Source organism: Coenobita brevimanus, chromosome 18, assembly GCF_032717465.1.
Source record: "Coenobita brevimanus isolate Jiangsu-jjx chromosome 18, ASM3271746v2, whole genome shotgun sequence".
In the NCBI taxonomy this organism is placed as follows: domain Eukaryota; kingdom Metazoa; phylum Arthropoda; class Malacostraca; order Decapoda; family Coenobitidae; genus Coenobita; species Coenobita brevimanus.
Window position 1 is genome coordinate 12225669 of NC_136971.1, and position 10432 is coordinate 12236100.

Consider the following 10432-nt stretch of genomic DNA (forward strand, 5'->3'; position numbering starts at 1 on the left):
GACTGGTTACTGAGATGATAAAATGATGATGATGATGATGATGAAATGGATAAGGGTTCTGGGAAATTGAAGCAAAAGATAAATTGGTGTGTGTGTGTGTGTGTGTGTGTGTGTGTGTGTGTGTGTGTGTGTGTGTGTGTGTGTGTGTGTGTGTGTGTGTGAGAGAGAGAGAGAGAGAGAGAGAGAGAGAGAGTTGGGCAAGATGGAATGAGGTTGCGAAGCATTCCTCATAACCATGGAATCCAGAAGTGATTACACGTGCACAATACCCCATTATAAAGCAGTTACAGGGGCGTAGCAGCGATTGATTGCAGTGGCCCGGGTGATGGTGGGGATGGGGGAATGGCGGAACGGGTAATGGGGAGGGGTTGGTGGTGGAGGTTGTTTGAGAGGTGAGAGGTTGGTGAAGGGGGTGCGAGAGAGGGAAAGTTATACAATGAGGGGTTGGTTGAGGAGGAAGGGTTAATGGAGGGGTAGTGCAGGGGGTATGGAAAAGGGGAGGAGTTGACGGTGGGGTATGGTAAAAGGAGGGTCAGAGGGAGTATGGGAAAAGCGGAGGGGTTAGTGATGGGCATATGGGGAAGGAGAAGTTAGTGGAAAGGTTATGGGAAAGGAGGAGGGGTTAGCGGAGGGGGATAGAAAACTAGATAGAGGGAGGAAAAGCAAGAGGAAAATAAAAGTGGGAACCAGAGAAGGAGCAGGGAGAAAAAAATGAGGGGTTGAAAAGGAGAAGGGAATGAATAGCGGAGAACTGATTTAATTATTGACTCAGGAGGTTTGTTTCCAGGTTTAGAGAAGGCGGAAATGGATGGAAGGATTGTAGAGTGATAAAGAGGGACAAGACCGCGGATGGATGGGAGGGAGAAGGGAGGCAAAGTAGAGAGAAAAGAGGGAGGGAGAGGAAAGAAAAATGGAATGGAGGAGTAGAGAAGATGGGAAGGAGGGAAAGGATGGGGAGGGCTAAGAGGAAAGGATGGAAGAGGAGAGAGGGGGAGGGAGTGGCAAGGGGGGGAGGGAAGAGAGAGGGGAGATGGGAGGATAGGGGAAGCAGGGAGGGGTAGAGGTAAAAGGGAGGGGAGATGGGAGGATAGGGGAAGCAGGGAGGGGTAGAGGGGAGGGGAAGGGAGGCAAGTAAGAGAACGACCCCTGGGAACGACACGGTGCCTCTGGGAAAAGCGAACCATGAGCCTAATAAAACACACATGACCGTAAAATTCTCAGATGATGGCCGGATGCACTACCATTAAACCGGCGGCTGTCCTGATGAGGTGGAGCTCAGTGAAGAATTTATTTCCTCCTATTCTTTACCCGGTTGTGTTCTGCCTACTTTCTTTGGCCGATTCTCGTAATGATTCATTCGGTTCGACCAGCAGTATCCATTTTTTGTGGTTTTCTTTTTTTTTTCTCTTTTTTTTTCAACGAGATTGTCAGTGATTCGTTTGTTTCAACCTAGTGCTACACTTGGAAACACCGAAACAGTACGATGACACAGAGCAAAGGAGAAAGATCCAATTCAAATACCGTACAAGGTTTCAATTTTATTAGAGCCAGGAAATGTTAAGGGCTAAGTATATTGTAAATAACAGTAGAATTTCAGACCATTTAGTTCCACTCCGTTGTGTTAACAGGAGGTACAGCATTCATTCAAATAAGTTTAGCTTCGGCACCCACCTTTCTTCTTTGATAGCGTAGTATTTTTTTTTTTCAATGCAGTGATGGAAACGTGAAATGATTTAGGTGTCAACCATGTCGACATGTTACTCTGTCACTGTCAAAATATGTCTTGTGTTAGTGTATCAGGGACCAAGTTGTAGTGAAGGAGTTATCTCAAGTAGTTTCGATCCAATTTCGGCCAAGGGGTTATTATGTTTTTTTTTACAGTATTTCAAAAGTGACCATCACCTTCGATAAAGGTTAGACAAGAAAGGGCTCATGGCAACGCAGCAATGAAGGGATTCGATTTTGAGAACAGCTGGTCAGAGGTCAGGATGACAGGGCAAGGTCAGAATATACCAGCATGTGTTGTGGTTGCATTCAGTATTAGGTATGCAGGATAGATCTTTTTTTTTTTTTTTTTTTTTTTTTTTACCTGTATTAGTTCGAAGTCACGTAAGCGAGTGGTTTCAGACAGAAAAATATCATTATTGTAGTAATGGTGGTATTACACAGTTAGGCTTATGTTTAATTCTGCTTAGGGTATTGACTGGTATCTTTTCACGTTCAGAGGGTAATGATTGCAGTTTTAAATTTGGGCAGAACAGGCTCCTATGGATTTTTTTTTTTTTTTTCAGTGACTCAGTTGGAAAAGCATTTTCAATAATGTTAGTAACTGCAGTTGTTAACGTTTACAGATAATTAGTTTTTGCTTTTATCGGATTAGCCCAGAATTACGAATTCAGTCCCTGGTTGCATGTGAAATATTGGAATAAGCTTGTGTTAGTGTCCACGTGAAAACTGGTTTTCAGGAGGTAATGCCATCGAATTGAATGTTCTCGCCACTTTCTGATCAGTCGCTTTTCATCAAAATAGTTTCATAAGTTTGAGGGAATATGGGTTCCATGCAATTACCACAATTAAAAAGCAAAGACAGACATTGGCAAGGAACGTCTTTCATAGAGGAGAGCAAAGAGGACATTGGCAATATCAGAGTAGAGAGAATTCGCAGATTTCTAGATAAAATAGGATAACAGCCAGTAGTTCAGAGTGGGGAATGAAAGGAAAGCCCTTCATCCTGCAGAGAACCCTCTGAGCCTGATGATGATGGTGTGGTGTTGGTAGTAGTGATGATGATGATGATGGTGATGATGGGGTCCACGGAAATTTAATGGCTTTTCCAGGAGAAGAATGAACAGAAAAAGAAAAAAAAAGGATATAGAGCCATTGAACTAGGAAGTATCACAGTTTTAGTGTGACCTAACTGGCACTCAAAGGACCATCGTTTCAACGACTCCCGCCAGCCGTGTTGAGAGAGGTGCATTCGGGAACAAAAATGAGCTTTATGATGCTTTATGCTTCTGACTGTGCTGACTGGTATTCGCTGAGAGAGGCTTGATTTGCTTCTAGGCCCACATATTTTCTCTGATGTGATGCGTGAGGGGAGGATTGTGACGGGCACGTGCTATGTGTGAAGTAGACGCAGTGGAACGTATGTAAACCTTTATGTCTGACGTTACATTGCATTTTCCTTGTCAGAAAGAAAAATACCTCTAATGAGAAAGGTTTACCATGCTCTGCAATCACATACTGGTTGCGTGCGAAAGAAGAAGGCTTTTAAAAACTTACCAGATAGACAGTAAACAGAGTTGCTTCAAGATTATTATAGATAGTCATTCCTCAGCTACTTTGTGTCGCCAGAGGTCGTATTTATGAACATACCTAAGCCTAATTTCGTTATGTAAAGAGTTACTTGTAGATACGTTTGTTTTCACATATAGAGCTACCGAACATTCACGATTAGAGAGTGAGCATTAAATTGAGAAATACGAAAAATCAAAGCATCTGTAATAATAGTCAATTTTTATGGAGACTTGTAAATCCTGTAAATTAACGTGGATCCCTATGGAGACTAGTGAATTCTATAAATTGGCTAGGATCCTGTAGAATTACGATCCCGGAACTCATAACAGGACCCCATCCCCCTCCCCTTTCCTCCACTCACTCTTTTTTGCCCCTTTCCTCGCGTCTCACTGGGAATCCAATACCTCCCTAGCTTATTAAAAAGATCGACTGCCAGAAGCGTCAAAGGGGAGTGGAAAAGTATCCAAGATCTCTGAAATATTTTACCTTTCCATAATGCTACTCAATTTTTTTCTTGAACACTCCACCTCTTCTTCCCACTACCAACTTTCCCCTTCCCTACCCTTTCGCTCGTGTACAGTTCCTTTCTTCCTCGTTCTACCTCTTCTCTTACCCCCAATCCCCCTTCCTCAAGTCTTCCCTCTTCCACTTTCCTAACCCACTCTCACATCTCCCTTTCTCTTCCCAACACATTCTTACCCCTCCCACTTCCTTTCCTTAACTTCTCCTCTCTCCCTTGCTCTCTCCCTTCCCCTCCCTTTCACTTTCAATATTTCCTTTCCAGTTACAAATTCCTCTCCCCTTCTTCGTCTCCTGCCCTATCCCTACTTTTTCCTCCCCTTTCCCTCGCCCTCTCCCGCTCCCCCTCTCCGATGCCTCTCTCCCCAACCCTCCCACCGCACAAGCCTCCCAAACCTCCCGTCTCTGAACTTTGTCGGGACCCGGAAGAACGCGGTACCCCCCCCCCCACCACCACACACCACCACCGCACATGCCTCCCAAGCTTCCCGTCTGTGAGCTTTGTCGGGGCCCGGAAGAACGCGACACATTCGAGCAAACTTTTGATGACGCTGTTGTCCACTTTTTTAAGGAAGGGGAGGGAGATTATTTTCATTCACAGGGTTCAGTCACCTTTATTTATCTTACGGGAAGCGTCTAATAATGAGGAGGTTAATAAAGGTTACATATAACCTCTCCGGATCGAAAAGGCTCTTTTACGGTGAACAAAATCGTCAGTATAGAGCAAGAACATATGTTAAATTGGGTTGTCGAATGGGAGACGTTAACGTCAGACGATTATACGATGAGATTACAAGTGGAAGTTGTATTAAGTTCTTGTATGATAAAAACAGGGGAACAGTGAAATTAGACTGTAATAACAATAAAAGACATGAATATATCTAAGTAAACAGTGACAAAAAATAAGTAGATTTACAGAAGCGGAAGACTGTGGACAGTAAGCGTTCGGTCATGAGATATCGATGAAAAAGGATCGAATAGTAAGATAACAGGAGCTCTAGTGTATCATGAAGCAGAATGTCAAAAGAAAATTAATGAAAGAAAAGTAAGGCTTATCTTTTCTTGCTTTTGTGATCCGCGTCAGCCAAGAAAGTCGAAGGAGCTGAGAATATGAGAAAAATATGCCATAAATTTCCAGACAGTGTTAATATGATGCGTGGGGGAGGGGGCGGGGAGGGGGAAAGGGAGATGAAGGATGTCAACACCTTTTATAAGAAGGAGCTTCCGAGTAGTTACGTCACCCTATCGCACACGTTCGTACACATACATACATACATACATATACATACTCATACATGTACATACATAGGTAACTAAACATACACATGCTGTACACAAATGAATACATATTATATCCTCTTACATACATAAATGAATACGTACATAAATATAGAGATCCAAAAATATGCACATAATGTAAGAAAGTTGTGTTTATTGAGGAACATAGTGTACAGTGATTTCGTCCCAACTTTGACTAATATTTTTGTCTTTTCGTTAAGTACAGTGTCCACAGGAGAGTATGCTGGAGAGTTGCTGTTGTATGGGTGTTATACTTTGTTGCTGAAAACTGTATGTTGGTGTATGGAAGTGATCATTGGAAGAGTTGTATAATAGGACAAATGGGCAAAACTAGAATGATACACGTTTCAAGTAGCCTTAGGGAGATTAGGCTATGATTATTTGATTGTGAATGGTGATAGTGATGTAGGGTAGTGATCTATGGTGATGGTGGATGATAGTGGTGTATGGTAGTGATGAATGGTAGTGATGTACCGTACGACGATGTAACGGTGTATGGTAGTGATATATGTTGATGCAATGGCGTATGGTAGTGAGGTATGATTATTGAAGAACGGGTTATGCTAGACTGGCAGATTTAAAGTGAGGTCAGTGTGCATTTATTTTGTTCACAATGGTGCCCCCCCCCCCTCTCTCTCTCTCTCTCTCTTTCTCTCTCATATAATTCCCTAACCATCCCAAATAACCTCACCGGACAGACTGCTGAGAGACAGACTGCCAGATAGATGGAACTACGCAAAGTAATATATCCGTCGCATTCCCTGGCTATATACATTAAAACCAGCACGCCATGGGGACGGTATATAACATTCAAACGATTCCACCATTGAAGTAAATCTCAGTGACTGAAAAATTATGTCCGTCCACACACACACACACACACACACACACACACACAATACAGAGCTTGTCAGGCAGTAGTGATATGAGGGAGGTGGGGATGGGGGGGGGAGGAAACTAACGAAACAAAATGAACTCCAGCCCAAGAATCGGGGTCACAACCAATGAATGTTAATGTCCTTTTGTTATTTTTCATTTGACGGTTTTGTGACACTGGGACAAGGAAGTTTACGATGGGCAGGTATTAAAGGGTCGCTATATTGAACGATAAATTAGAGCGTTCGTTGCCAGTAATTGCTCGAATAAAGTCGCCCGCCTCGTTCACCCCCGACCAGGTACACGTTTTTATATATCTTTTTTTTTTTTTCCGTACTTTTTTTTATTATTTCAGGTCATTTGATTTAAATGTCGATTATCCTCTGGCGCGAATCAGACGACGAGGACAATGAACGAGGAAATGACAATTTAAATATATTAAATATTAGGGGAAAATTGCTGTAAAATGAAAACTTGGTAATAAAACAGACCATTAGAAATAAAAACCTTATTTCATTATTGTGTTGTACGTTGTGCTGATGGCAGAGTATAATGTTGAAAGTTGAATTGTTATACGTTTTTAGTTATGTGGAATTCACACGGAAAAGTGGCCTTTTAGAAAGTCAAATTAATGTTCAGGCTCCTTTGACTCACATTAGCTGAACAAAATCGTCCATGAGAGGCTTGATAGTAAGAGTACAGGTATCACTACTCTTTCTTGTGAAGCACTCTCAGCTGGACAAACTGGTCTGGCCTGAGCTGGAACATAATACTAGACTTGTTCCGATCATACATACATACAAATTGTGAAGTTAGAATGAAAGGTGGGTTGTTGTTCATCTCTGTTTGCGAGGAATTTTCACTGGAAGGTGGATAGTGCAAATATCTGCATCAAAGCCAGCGGCAGAATGCGTGGAGGCCATTTCGTTTGGTCATTCAGCATAAACTCTGGCTCTGACGTCATGCTTGAAAAGAATGATGACTATTGTAATGATACTTGGAAACCTATTTTAATTTTGTCGTTCTTGTCTGATGAGTGTACGACCTTGAGTTTCCTTTATGTTAACTGATACGACTTGAAGAGGAGGCATCTTATCTCATTAAATTTTGTCCCTTCTTATGCATCGTAATGGAGACAGGGTGATGATGGTGATGATGATGATGATGATGATGATGATGATGATGATGATGGTAGTGGTGGTGATTGATGATTTTATTGGTGATGATGATTGGTGATGATGATAATGAATATGAAAAACCTTAAGCCCTCCTTGCTTCTTCCTGGACTGTCAAGACACCAATGCACACATCTCGTCAGCTTGGGAGGCTCTGTAGCTGCTCATTCTAATTAATATACATCTGCATATAGCAAGTCTTTTACAAAACTGTGCAAAACATCTCGATACTAAAAAGACCTTACAGACAAGAGAGTTTTCACCCCTTCATCCTGAGGACGTCATTTCATTGCAGTCTGTGCATTGCCAGGCGATTATATTCAGCTTAAGAAAGATGCTGTAAGACCGAAGTAGTTAACCCTTACTGTTCGTATAAAACTGCTTACAGGCTTCTAAAGGGAATGTACCTAGTATATTATTGCTCTCGTACCTACTTTTATGGTGAATCTCGTAGGTCCAAACATCGTGGTTCGCCCTCTGATTAGCATTTGCAAATATCGTCCAAGGGAAAGAATTTTGTGTCCTAGACAGTGAAGGATGAAGGTGTAAGACGCATAATATATCATTTAAGAAGAGGTACTGGAAAGCCTCCTAATTAGGCCCAGGGGAATGCGGTCCCCAATGATCCAACTTGCTGGTGTCGGAAAGGAAAAAAATGATCATATTTCTGTTTCACTGGTCTGATTAATGATTCATTAGTTAAGGCAGGCACTGCATAGTGAGCAGGATGCCTTCCCCATGTGCCGGGCCCCGCAGGCTGACGTCAGGACAGGAGCTTATGTTGTGAATTATGGTCGTGGCAGACCTAATATTCTGTCTGCCAGGGTGCACGCGGAATGGGCCCGCTGACTGCATGTGGGAGGCGTACCACTGCATGTAGTCTACAGTTATAGACGAAAGTTCGCCTGCCATGCCACTGTGTCTGCTTACTCGTAGGGCGCGTAGACTATGTCACTTTCCTGTCTGAGATTATAAATATTACAGTGGAAATATTGTCAGAAATATAAGTTCCCTTAACATATCACCTTTTATTCTTCTCACTTTCCTTTGTTGGCAGATATTTCCAAGCTGAGAGAGGCTTATTATGTTAATGGTTAATAATTATGAATCTTCCCGCTTTACTGCGTCTGGGAGGAAAGTGACGGACATGCCTTAATTGTGGAGTGGACTTGGTGGAATAATAGGCGAATTATTGTCCCAGACTGTACGTCGAACCTAGGTTATCCATATAAATTACAAGTAGTAGACGCCGCTGTCTATCTTGCATCCGCTAGAAAGCCCCAATTAGTTTCACTGAGGAAGGGAAAGGGAATGGAGTAAGGTAGGGGAAAGGGGGAGAGACGAGAAGGGAAACAAGAAAGGGAAAATGACAGGGAGAGGAGAGGAAGATGAAGGTGGGGGGGGGGAAGTATGGTAATCCATTTTGAACCAAGCTGTTGGATATTTGGTCATATATGATTTTTCTCCCAGGCTGACCACTACCTGTCACTGAATTAATAATAAAACAGGTAAAGGTCAAAGTTCACTCATCACCTGCTACGCATCTTTGACAACTTTAGACCGAGTTTGTCACAGTTCTTAGTTGCTGTAATGCTCGGGAAGACCCCGCAGTGGGACGAATATTAGGAAGATTTTTTTTTTTTCTTTTTTTTGCTGCTGACTTTTTGAGAATGGAATTGGTATCTGAAAACTTTAGTATAATTATCCCAAGGCGATGTTATTCAACTGAGAGAAGCATTTTGACACCTAGAGGTTATATTATATTTAAGGTTATACCTGTGTGTGTGTGTGTGTGTGTGCGTGTGTGTGTGTGCGTGTGTGTGTGTGTGTGTATATATATATATATATATATATATATATATATATATATATATCCTCTCTCAGCCTTCACCATGCTGTAAACCGTTTTCTTTTCAATCTTTTTTTTTTCCATTCCTGTTTCTTGATTCCCCTTCACCTTCCTTTACATCCCTTCAAATATTGTAAGACACCAATCCTTCCTCCTTTCCTTCTGTCTCCCTCTCACTGTGTACTGGAGGTATGGGGTTGGGAGGAACGTAAAGAAAAAAAAGTCTACCAATTTAACGCTAACGCCATCTTAAGAATTGAGTTTCCTCTCTCTCTGTTCCTTACCAGACACCAAGAACCCCTCCCCCCCCTACTCCTTACTTCCCCTTCCATCCACCTCATTCCTCTCATTGCTTAATGGAGGTTGGAGGGTCGAGAGGTATGAGGAAAATGATTACCAATTTAATGTCATCTTAAGAACTGGATGGCGTAGGACACCTGAGCCTCTTCTGTCCCTTCATTCCTCTCAGTGCATACTGGAGGATGGAGTTGGTGGTAGGCGGGTTTGTAAAAGCTTTCTCCAAAATAATCTTATCTTTAAGTGGTAAAGAGCAGTATGATGATGATCATGATTTGTAAATATGATGATGATGATTGATTATGAATGATGATGATGATTGATGATGATGATGATGATTGATGATGATGATGGAAATGAGTCTCTTCTTTAAAGACACAGGAGCCACCCTTACTTCCTCCACCTCCTTATTATTGCTTGTGAAGGAGTTGGGGGGTTGTGGGTAGAGGGTTGGGGAGGTCTATAAAAAAGCCCTTAAGAAAAAGAAGACCAGTTTAACGCCATGGTAAGAACTGAGTTTCTTGCTCCTCCCTTCACGCCCGAGAAAGTGCGGAAGGAGGGTGCTCGCGACGGCTCCGGGTTCATCGCTCCTTCATGAAACCTCGTAATGAATCCGCGCCTCGAGTAGGAAAGAAAAGAAAGAAGAGAAAGAGGGGAAAAAAGACGGTAATGTGAAGGTTCAAGCCTGCGTGAAACTTAAATTGCACATGTTTGAGATGGCTGGCCGGGCATAACGGAGAGGCCTGGAGGGGCGGGAGTGTTGGGGCCCGGATGAGCTGCCTGGATGAGCTGGCTGTGTGGCTGGATTACTGGCCTTACGACCTGGCTCAGTGGCTTTATTTTATGACTGGGTAAGTGATTGGGTGGCTTTCTTTAGTATTTTGGATGAATGGTTGGTTGGTCCAGGTGTGTAGGGAGTGTTGACCTGGATGAGCTGTCTGGCTTTATGCTTGGCTTTACTACTCTACTTAGAGGCTTTATGGGTTGGGCTGGCGGTCTTTGTGGTTTTATAAGTTTGTTTGGTGTTGGGATGGATTTTCTGGCTGTGAGGCGAGCTTGTTGGCTTTAGGACGTGACATACGGGCTTTATTTGGCGTTTTTTTTTTATTTTTTTTTATAT